Here is an 11875-nt window from a genome sequence, read left to right as displayed (position 1 = left end):
CACATTTTCAGAGCAACGACAGTAGGGAGGATTCCTTGGAAATAGCGTATAGATTAGGGATGTACTCAAGTTTGAGTTTTGCGTTCACATTTAACTCTATTAACTTTGTACACATATTCCTATAATCTATTGGAATGTGTTGGACTTTTGAGTACTTTTACGTCAAATGTTCTATCTTACTTATGTTAAATAAACAACTCAAATGCAGCTAATTGCCAGAGTTGTTTCCACTCCAAATCTAGATTAGAGTCAGAACCTACACTAAGACTTCGATGGTCTTCAATACAACAATACTATTTGGCTCGCAGCTTATCACCCAAGAGCATCTCGCAGCCCACGTGGATCGAGCCACGTCAGCACTCCCAAAAACCCCGTGACCCTCTCTTTCCTTCCCCAACACCATTTCTCTCTCCTCACTTCAACCATCTGATCTCCACAAAATAAACCATCTCCATCCTCTTCCCCTCCCCCAGCCCCAACTCCCCCATAACACTACTGTCGCCCTCGTGACTCTCCCCAAAAGAACGAGATTTTGTCACCATCAAGCAGATCTGCTCCTCCTCCACTGCCATTAAGCCCTCCGCCATCTTTAGCAGGATGAGGTCAAGCTAGGGCTCGACCTCTCTCACAAAACCAACTTCATCCGAGACCAAATCGGCCTCCTCTTAGGCCCGCCGATCTCAAGTGCCCATCTTCCGCCGTAGTATCCGCCCGTCGCCGGAGTCAGCCCATCTCTTCAACTCTGTTCAGAAGCCCTAAAATCGAAGCGCTCTCTCTCATCCCCCCACTTCAAAACAGGTACCTTTTCGCTTTTTTAATCCATCAAAAACCCTCGATTTCGTGCAAATTTCACTTCTTTCCATCTGATTTGATATGATTTCAGTTTGCATCTTGTTTAATTTCAATCTTATTACAAACTATTTAGTACATGACTAAGCTATGGAGCATACAAGGATTATAGTTTGTAGGCTTTGATCTGTCTGTAACAGTTGGTTTTTCCCTGAAAAAAACATTTTTTTTGTTTGAAGCGTAGGTTTATCGTTCGTTGGCTATTGGCTGTTGAAAATTACATCTCAAAGGTTTGGACTTGACTATTTTAGTGAATTTTTATTTGAGTTGTTCCCTTCACTCTGTAGTTTTCTCTCCCCCCACTAATTATGTTTTAGTATGTCAAGGAATAAAATCTGTGTTTTTCAAGATGCAGCTTGTCAGTTTCAGTCAATTGTTTGCTCAGTTTCTTTGTTCAGTTTTTCTGTCAACTATTTTTCTGTAAAGTTTATTGATGGATCAATTTGAATAGCCATGGCAGATATTAAGGAGTTTAATGATTTAGATGATGATGACATGAATAATTGCTCGGTTGATGAGAGATATGAGTTGCCTCAGCATAATGATCAGCAGATTGAGCAAAATAAGCCTAAAATTAGGATGAAGTTTAATGAGATTGATGAATTGTTTGAGTTCTACAAAGACTATGCAAAGAGCAGTGGATTTCCAATTAAGAAACTATCAAGAAGGAAGAATGAAATCTGCATTGTTAGAAGTATAACTTTAGCGTGTGGTCGAGCTGGCAAACATAATAGTACTTGTCAAAATCCCTTAAAACCACAAGCAAGCTACAGAATTGGGTGTAATACAAAGATAGCAGCTAAGTTAAATCTGGATGAAAGATGGGAAATAACTGTTATTGTTCAGCAGCATAATCATGGCCTTAGCCCAGTAAAAGTCATTTCTTTCGTTGCAATCGAAGAATTAGTGCACATGTTATACATCAAATTAATCTGAATGATCAAGCCGGAATCAAAATGAACAAAAATTTTGGCTCATTGGTACATGAGGCTAGTGGATATGAGAATCTGTTGTGTGATGAAAAGGCTTGCAGGAACTTGGTTGATGCATCAAGGCATTTACGTCTCGGTGAAGGTGATGCTTCAGCGGTTATGAAATATTTTTCAAGGATGGTTGCAGAAAATTCAGGTTTCTATCTTGATATTGAATTAGATGATGAGGATCATTTGAAAAATGTATTTTGGGCAGATGGTAGGAGCAGAGAAGCTTACAAAGAGTTTGGTGAGGTTGTTACTTTTGATACCATATACTTAACAAATAAGTATAATATGCTATTTGCACCATTTGTTAGCGTTAACCATCATGGGCAATTAATTTTACTTGGATGTGGGTTGATTTCAAAAGAAGACACAGAGACTTTCATATGGCTATTTACGAAGTTGGTTGAATGCATGGATGGATGTGCTCCGCAAGGGATAATAACTGACCAAGCAAGAGCCATGAAAAATACAATTGAGATTGTTTTTCCAAACACTAGACACAGATGGTGTTTGTGGCATATAATGAAGAAGCCGTCAGAAAAGTTAGGAAGGTACACTGAATATGAGGCCATCAGTTCTACTATGAAAAGAGTGGTGATATCACACAAAGTCCATAAGAGTTTGAAAAACAGTGGAATGAAATGGTTGACATGTATGGATTCGAGCATTGTGATTGGTTAGGTGAATTGTACGAGGAGAGAAACCAATGGGTTCCATGTTTTGTCAAAAATTGTTTTTGGGCAGGAAAGTCAACTACTCAGCGAAGTGAAAGCATGAATGCTTTTTTTTTATGGATATGTCAATTCAAAAACAAGTCTGAAACAGTTTGTTGAGCAATATGAAAATGCATTAAGAGACAAGGTGGAAAAGGAGATGCGGGCCGATGCAGAGTCATTTTCAAAAGTAATAGCTACCGCAACAACTTATGAAATGGAGAGTCAAATTCAAGGAGTCTACACTTTAGCAAAGTTTAAAGAGTTTCAAGCTAAATTCACTGGAAAGATATATTGTGAAATTGTAAAGTATTAGGAGGGAGCAAGGGTTATTGTGTATACTATTCGGGAGGCTTTTTGGTTGGAGGGCGGCAAAAGGATACATAAATTCTTCACAGTATCCTTTTGTGAAAAGGATTGTGAAGTTCAATGTAGTTGTCAATTGTTTATGTTTAAATGTATAGTATGTAGGCATGCCCTTACCATTCTTATCTATCCCGAAGTCAGCTTTCTTCCGGCCAAGTACATTCTAAGAAAGTGGAGAAAGGATGTGAGGCGAGCCCACTCGAAGATGAAAGTCAAATTTAATATTTGGGTAGTCACACCTGAACAATTGCGCTATCGCGAGTTATGTCTTGCATTTAGTGGGGTTGCTGATCTTGTTGTCTAAAACAACCATGAATGTGAGGTTGTTAAAAAATGGATAGACACCAAATTTAGAGAACTCCAACTTGCTGAATCAAGTCAGAAAGGAAAAGAAGTATCGAAGAATCATGATTTTGTGGAAGAAGAAAAGGAATATGAAAAGGAGAAAAATGAAAACATATTGGATCCTCTTGTTAGACCCTAGAGGGGGGGTGATTAGGGTCTTATGCTAATCTAATCCGATTTTATGCCAATTAAAATTAATTAACAAGTTATCCTAGCAAGTATGAAATACAACAAGATATATGAGCTAGGATAAGCAATATGAACAATGAGATATATCCTATATGATAAAAATATATGCAACGATATATAAACTAACACAAGAGTGAAATAAACATAAACAAGATAGTGGATAAAATAAAATGAGCAATGCACAATTGGCGATATAAGATAAATGCAAAAGCAAATGCGCCAATGACAAACTCAAACACACTCAAATGATCATGGAGTTCGGACCTTCCGTCCTACGTCTCCGTTCCCCACTCCCGGGGAGAAATCCACTATCACAACCGGGTTTTCTACGCTCACCCAAATAACGTTTACACCTCACAATGTCGGTTTTCAATGCTCACCGATCAACGTTCACAATCACTCATAATGTCGGTTTTCAATGTTCACCGATCAACGTTCACTCCTCACACTCGGTTTTCTAGTTCATCGAAAACTTTACAGTACACTCGGTTTTCTAGCTCACCGAAAACTTTACAACACTCACAATGTAACAAATATAAATTTGTTCTCTATAATAGATGAGAACATAATGAAAGCTCACTCTCAATTGTTATAACTCCCCACAACCCAAATTATACTATGAATATAAATACAATAAGCTCAAGTGGGTGTGTGTGTAAACAATGAGTAAATCAAAATCAAACTAAACTCAATACAAATGCTAGCTTATGGAAATGTAAATCAAACGTATAAATAGCTAGATATGAGTTTAGAGATTCTTCTCTGAATAACAAGATGGAGAGATGGATTAAAAGGAAGCTCAAACAATGTAGATGATCTCCTCCACTTGTGAACCAACCAAAAACAGCTTTAAACCAAACTTAAACCCCTGTTAAAACTTTTTTAAACTTGTTTAAAATATCCCATTGGTTGCTGAGATAGAAGGGGGTTTGGGGGTTTATATAGGAAGAGGAAGCAACAGTAAAAACCCCATGGGAAAAGACCAAACAGCCCAAGAATCAGAAATCTAATTCTGTACCAAAAGAGCCGTTGGGATAAATGGCGGTCGACCGCGAGCAACAAAAACAACAGGAAAAGCTCCAGAGACTTCGGCGGTCGATCGTGGCGGTCGACCGTGGGAAATCTCAAGCTCACGGTCGACCGCAGCGATCGACCGTGAAAGTCTCTGTTGCCCACTGACGAAAGAACTCAAGCGCGGTCGACCGTGGCGGTCGACCGAGAACTGATATATGAAATTATACAGTTTTGAACAGTTTTTTGATTTTAAAACACTGTTTAAAAATATCAAATAAATTCTAAAAAATATAAAACTTTGGGGAATGATTGTAGACATGATAATAAACATGCTACAATGACTGGTATCCAAAAAGGACTTCCCAAATAAAAATATCATCATTTTGCAAAATAGTCCAAAACACAAAAATGTAAACATATGAATTTTGACATTTAGGCTAAACCATGTTTTGAAACTTTGCACAATGATTTTGTAGACTTAATAATATATGACTACATATATATACAAGGAAACCAATAAAATGTGTGTGTATATGATATTGAGCTTAGAGTATCTAGCACACATAATATAAAACCTAAACTAGATTACCCAAGCCGATCTTGATCTTCAATAAGCTTGACTTGGTACACTATGCGGATGAAGCTGAACTTGGATCTTGAACTTGAATTGCATAAACTTCACTCCACAATTCCGCCAACCTCCATATGATATCGTCGTTGAAGCGCTATTCCATCCATCCTCCAACATATTGTTTGCCTAGAATAAATATAAAACACTAACACTAGACAAACAATATTAGATGTAAATTGTTTGTAAATCATCATCAAAATAAGAAGGTCAACAATCTCCCCCCTTTTGATGATGACAAACAATTTACAAAAAGGATATATGCATGAAAGAAAATGAATATACATAGTATAATATATCATGCATATAAACAAGAAAGGCTATACTCACAATATTTCTCCCCCTTTGACAACATCAAAAAGGGGAAAGCAAAAGAATAAAGAGAGCGAAAGCTCCCCCTACATATAAGCATGGGTGAGTATAAAACAAATATAGGGATTGCTCCCCCTATCAAAATACCATATGGAGAATATGAAATAAAAGATCATGGTAAATATGTGAGCAAGCATAAAAGATATGCTAACAATCACTCACATTCAAGAGATAATGAGAACACATATGAATATATCAATATGAAAAAATAGTGTCTCATATCAAAGAACATAAAAATCATGTGTAAAGATAGATTTATGAAATCAAAAGAAAATGAGCATGGGAATCATGCAAAATATTTTTAAATGAAAACAAATCAATCAAATAAAATCATAAATTAAAATTTAAATCATAAAACCAAAACATCATTGATTTTCAAAAATCAAGAGAGGCAACTATATCTAGCTCTTGAGCTAGTATCAACCCATATAAATAGTTTTAGCACCCGGTAAACATGATTTAGGAATAAACACCCAATAAACCCGGAGGGTTATATAAACACAAACCTCTCATCAAAATCAAAACTAATAATCATGAAAACAAAAGAATTTGATCAATGAAAAAAATTGTTTTTATGTTCAAAAGTTTAAAGTATAATTTTTCAAAACCAAAAAAAATAAAAACACTAAAATTCTTGGTTTAAGAAAAATTATTTTGGCACCCAAGCATTCTTGGTGTCAGATTGGTTAGAGATATGACCACTATCATTTAAGCTCAAAGCCCTAGGGTTATGAACCCACTTGGGCATATATGATGCACTAACGCGGTCAAAGCAATATTTACTCAAATGACCATTCCGATTGTAACTTGTGCAATGAAAGAGATCCATTTGTTTTTGTGGACCATTAGCTCGTGCACGGGAATCATTTGCAAATAAAGCTTTTTCTTTTAAATTATATTGCAAATGAAAAACATTATTAAACAAAGGTGGTTTACTTGAGAAATTTGGCAAGTTTGAATATTTTTTCAAATCATAACAAAACTTCGCCAAATGGCCAAATCTACCACAAACATCACATTTAAAAACATGTGGTCTATTAGAAACATTTGGCAAATGAGATTTCTTTTTTAAATCAAAACAATATTTTGCCAAGTGACCAAAACGACCACAAAGATCACACTTGAACACACTAGCATGCTTATGATGAACTTTATGAGAATGAGCATGTGAATGTGTAAATGTACAAGATGAAGAAGCTACATGAGATGCACAAGGAGCATTAGCATTCTTATGTTTGTGTGCATCATAACAAAATTTAGCTAGATGACCTTTTCGGCCGCAAATAGAGCATTTGTAAATTTTGCTATATATGTGTGCATAATGGGTAGATGATGACTTAGACTTGACACACATATCCATAAACCTCTTATGATTATTAATGCATGTTTTCAAAGTTGAATCTAAAGAAGAAATGCCTTTATTCATAAGATTCAATTCTTCATTTTTAGGCACATATGCATTTTTATTAGAAGTAGAACATACATAGTCATTTATAAAAGAAGCAGTATTATTTTGTATGTTCTTTACTTCTAATATGGCATTATCTTTTTCATGAGATAAGCTAGTTATAGATGTGTTTAATTTTTCATTTTTTAAAATTAACATGTCATTGTTTTCTTTAAGCATGGTATTTTCTTTTGCAATAACATCCAATTTTGACACTAGCTCCTCATGATCGGATTCTAAATTATCATGCTTGTTTTTTAAATCAATAAAGTCATTTTGTAATTTCTTATAGGCATGCAATAATCTTTCACTAGCACAAGTAAGTTCATCACTAGATAAATCATTAATAGATTCGAACTCGCAAACCTCACTAGGGCTATCGCCTAGTGTACGTATGCATGAAGCTCCATATGAACTTGAAGCCGGATCCGCCAAAGCTTGTTGCATCGCCTCCAAGTCCCCTTGATGTGCTTCAATAAATTTCCATAAGGTATAAGCACTATCAAAATGAACAAACTTGTTAGACATAGATGAATTAAAAGTATTTAGCAAATATTCTAACAAAATATTGTTCATTGTAAACATTCGATGATCATTTTTATTCCACTTGGATTTCTCCATAGTGGGCATAATATAAGCATCATCTATAATTTCCATAAATCGATATTTTTAGATTGAACAAATATTTTGAATCTAAAACACCATTGAGCATAAGGGAAAGCATTGAATTTAGGAGCAATACTAGTGGCATAACCTAAACAAGATGCATCGTTCAAATCCATAATGTATATATGCAAGCAAGATACAAAAATCAAAAATTGGATTAGCACAAAAAGATAACTTGGATCTTTAACTCAAGGTGATTAGACCTTAAATCAAAGAGCACCAAGCTCTGATACCAATTGTTAGACCCTAGAGGGGGGGGTGATTAAGGTCTTATGCTAATCTAATCCAATTTTATGTGAATTAAAATTAATTAACAAGTTATCCTAGCAAGTATGAAATACAACAAGCTATATGAGCTAGGATAAGCAATATGAACAATAAGATATATCCTATATGATAAAAATATATGCAAGGATATATAAACTAACACAAGAGTGAAATAAACATAAGAAATATAAACATAAGATAAAGTGCGCCAAAGCAAACTCAAACACACGATATGATCACGGAGTTCGGACCTTCCGTCCTACGTCTCCGCTCCCCACTCCCGGGGAGAAATCCACTATCACAACCGGGTTTTCTACGCTCACCCGAATAACGTTTACACCTCATAATGTCGGTTTTCAACGCTCACCGATCAATGTTCACAATCACTCACAATGTCGGTTTTCAACGTTCACCGATCAACGTTCACCGATCAACGTTCACTCCTCACACTCGGTTTTCTAGTTCACCGAAAACTTTACAACACACTCGGTTTTCTAGCTCACCGAAAACTTTACAACACTCACAATGTAACAAATATAAATTTGTTCTCTACAATAGATGAGAACACAATGAAAGCTCACTCTCAATTATTATAACTCCCCACAACCCAAATTATACTATGAATGTAAATACAATAAGCTCAAGTGGGTGTGTGTGTAAACAATGACTAAATCAAAATCAAACTAAACTCAATACAAATGCTAGCTTATGGAAATGTAAATCAAACGTATAAATAGCTAGATATGAGTTTAGAGATTCTTCTCTGAATAACAAGATGGAGAGATGGATTAAAAGGAAGCTCAAACAATGTAGATGATCTCCTCCACTTGTGAACCAACCAAAAACAGTTTTAAACCAAACTTAAACCCCTGTTAAAACTTTTTTAAACTTGTTTAAAACATCCCATTGGTTGCTGAGATAGAAGGGGGTTTGGGGGTTTATATAGGAAGAGGAAGCAACAGAAAAAACCCCAAGGGAAAAGACCAAACAGCCCAAGAATCAGAAATCTAATTCTGTACCAAAAGAGCCGTTGGGATAAACGGCGGTCGACCGCGGCGGTCAACCGCGAGCAACAAAAACAATAGGAAAAGCTCCAGAGACTTCGGCGGTCGACCGTGGCGGTCGACCGTGGGAAATATCGTCGACCGTGAAAGTCTCTGCTGCCCACTGACGAAAGAACTCAAGCGCGATCGACCGTGGCGGTCGACCGAGAACTGATATATGAAATTTTATAGTTTTGAACAGTTTTCTGATTTTAAAACACTGTTTAAAAATATCAAATAAATTCCAAAAAATATGAAACTTTGGGGAATGATTTTAGACATGATAATAAACATGCTATAATAACTGGTTTCTAAAAAGGACTTCCCAAATGAAAAATATCATTATTTTACAAAATAGGCCAAAACATGAAAATGTAAACATGTGAATTTTGACATTTTGGCTAAACCATGTTTTGAGACTTTGCACAATGATTATGTAGACTTAATAAAATATATATATGATTATTATTAAGTCCAAAAACTAAGAATACAATATTTTTACAAATACAATAGAAAATAAAACATATGAGTATGTATATGAAAATATATTTATTTCATATCTAAGTAGTTAAACCAAATCACAATAATAAATATAAAATTTGTAATTTCATATCTATAAACATAAAAACCAAAACTTGTGTTGTATATATATATGACTACATATATATACAAGGAAACCAATAAAATGTGTGTGTATATGATATTGAGCTTAGAGTATCTAGCACACATAATATAAAACCTAAACTTGATTACCCAAGCCGATCTTGATCTTCAATAAGCTTGACTTGGTACACTATGCGGATAAAGCTGAACTTGGATCTTGAACTTGAATTGCATAAACTTCACTCCACAATTCTGCCAACCTCCATATGATATCGTCGTTGAAGCGCTATTCCATCCATCCTCCAACATATTGTTTGCCTAGAATAACCATAAAACACTAACACTAGACAAACAATATTAGATGTAAATTATTTGTAAATCATCATCAAAATAAGAAGGTCAACAATCTCCCCCCTTTTGATGATGACAAACAATTTACAAAAATGATATATGCATGAAAGAAAATGAATATACATAGTATAATATATCATGCATATAAACAAGAAAGGCTATATTAGATGTACATTATTTGTAAATCATCATCAAAATAAGAAGGTCAACAATCTCCCCCCTTTTGATGATGACAAACAATTTACAAAAATGATATATGCATGAAAGAAAATGAATATACATAGTATAATATATCATGCATATAAACAAGAAAGGCTATACTCACAATATTTCTCCCCCTTTGACAACATCAAAAAGGGGAAAACAAAAGAATAAAGAGAGCGAAAGCTCCCCCCTACATATGAGCATGGGTGAGTATAAAACAAATATAGGGATTGCTCCCCCTATCAAAATGCCATATGGAGAATATGAAATAAAAGATCATGGCAAATATGTGAGCAAGCATAAAAGATATGCTAACAATCACTCACATTCAAGAGATAATGAGAACACATATAAATATATAAATATGAAAAAATAGTGTCTCATATCAAATACTGTGCATCCATGGGGAATGTATTGGCCGGCACAACAATTAACAAATGAATGTATGTAGTTGGTAAGATATACTAATGTATTACATCAACATCTTTATTTTCTATGTTACGGATAGGACTTAATCACCATAGCTTACATTGATGCAAACCTTTTTTAATCACTATAGCTACACCCTTATATCTATATGATGTGTTACGGCCTCAATTTCCAATGCCTGGAGATCTAAATGTGATTGGCTTGCCACCTATGTATGGAGTGCATCAGACCTATGGTGATCATAGAAACAGGATGTGATGCATCAAACCTATGGGTATGATTTGCTTATTGGGGTAAATATTCATCAATTATGCTCTCGTACATATTGTATTAAAATTTGTTTTTGCATCCAGGGCCGTGTTAAGAAAAAAACCACCTAGTTTTCCTCGTTGAGCGCTAAAACTTTGGTTCCATTTGTTGTGCAGGCACTGAAACTTTGGTTCCGTTTGTTGTGCAGGCGGGCATTGTGAAGAAGTCGTACATCAAAATTCATGGTTTCTGATAAGCCTTTTTTATCGAAGGACTGATTAGTACTTGAAGACTGCGTTGAGTGGCTTTTTCACGATTGTGAAGAAGTGAGCAAAATAGAAGAAGTTGTTAACTACTGGTAGCTGTTGAGTGACTTTTTGATGATGTTCATGAATTGTTTTTGTTTGAAACTTCTAGCAAAATTATGTTATTTCATATACTATTTGAGTTCTGTTTTTCTCAACATGAAATTGATGTATTGGATCAAACATATGTTATTTCAGATACTGTTTGAGTTCTGTTTGAAGCTGGAGGGCCCTGTTGAGAAAAAACCACCTAGTTTTCCTCATTGAGTGCTGAAACTTTGGTTCCATTTGTTGTGTAGGCACGAAAACTTTGGTTCCATTTGTTATGCAGGCGGGCATTGTGAAGAATGAGCACATCAAAATCCATGGTTTCTGAGAAGCCTCTTTTATCGAAGGGCTGATTAGTACTTGAAGACTGTGTTGAGTGGATTTTTGATGATTGTGAAGAAGTGAGCAAAATAGAAGAAGCTGTTAACTACTGATAGCTGTTGAGTGGCTTTTTGATGATGTTCATGAATTGTTTTTGTTTGAAACTTCCAGCAAAACTATGTTATTTCATATACTGTTTGAGTTCTATTTTTCTCAACATGAAATTAATGTATTGGATCAAATATATGTTATTTTAGATACTGTTTGAGTTCTGTTTAAAGCTGGAGGTCCCTGTTCAGAAAAAACCACCTAGTTTTTCTCATTGAGCACTGAAACTTTGGTTCCATTTGTTGTGCTGGCGCTGAAACTTTGGTTCCATTTGTTGTGCAGGCGAGCATTGTGAAGAAGGAGCACATCAAAATCCATGGTTTCTGAGAAGCCTATTTTATCGAAGGGCTGATTAGTACTTGAAGAGTGCGTTGAGTG

Source organism: Asparagus officinalis, chromosome 3, assembly GCF_001876935.1.
Source record: "Asparagus officinalis chromosome 3, Aspof.V1, whole genome shotgun sequence".
NCBI classification, from domain to species: Eukaryota; Viridiplantae; Streptophyta; class Magnoliopsida; order Asparagales; family Asparagaceae; genus Asparagus; species Asparagus officinalis.
This window is presented reverse-complemented; position numbering follows the sequence as displayed.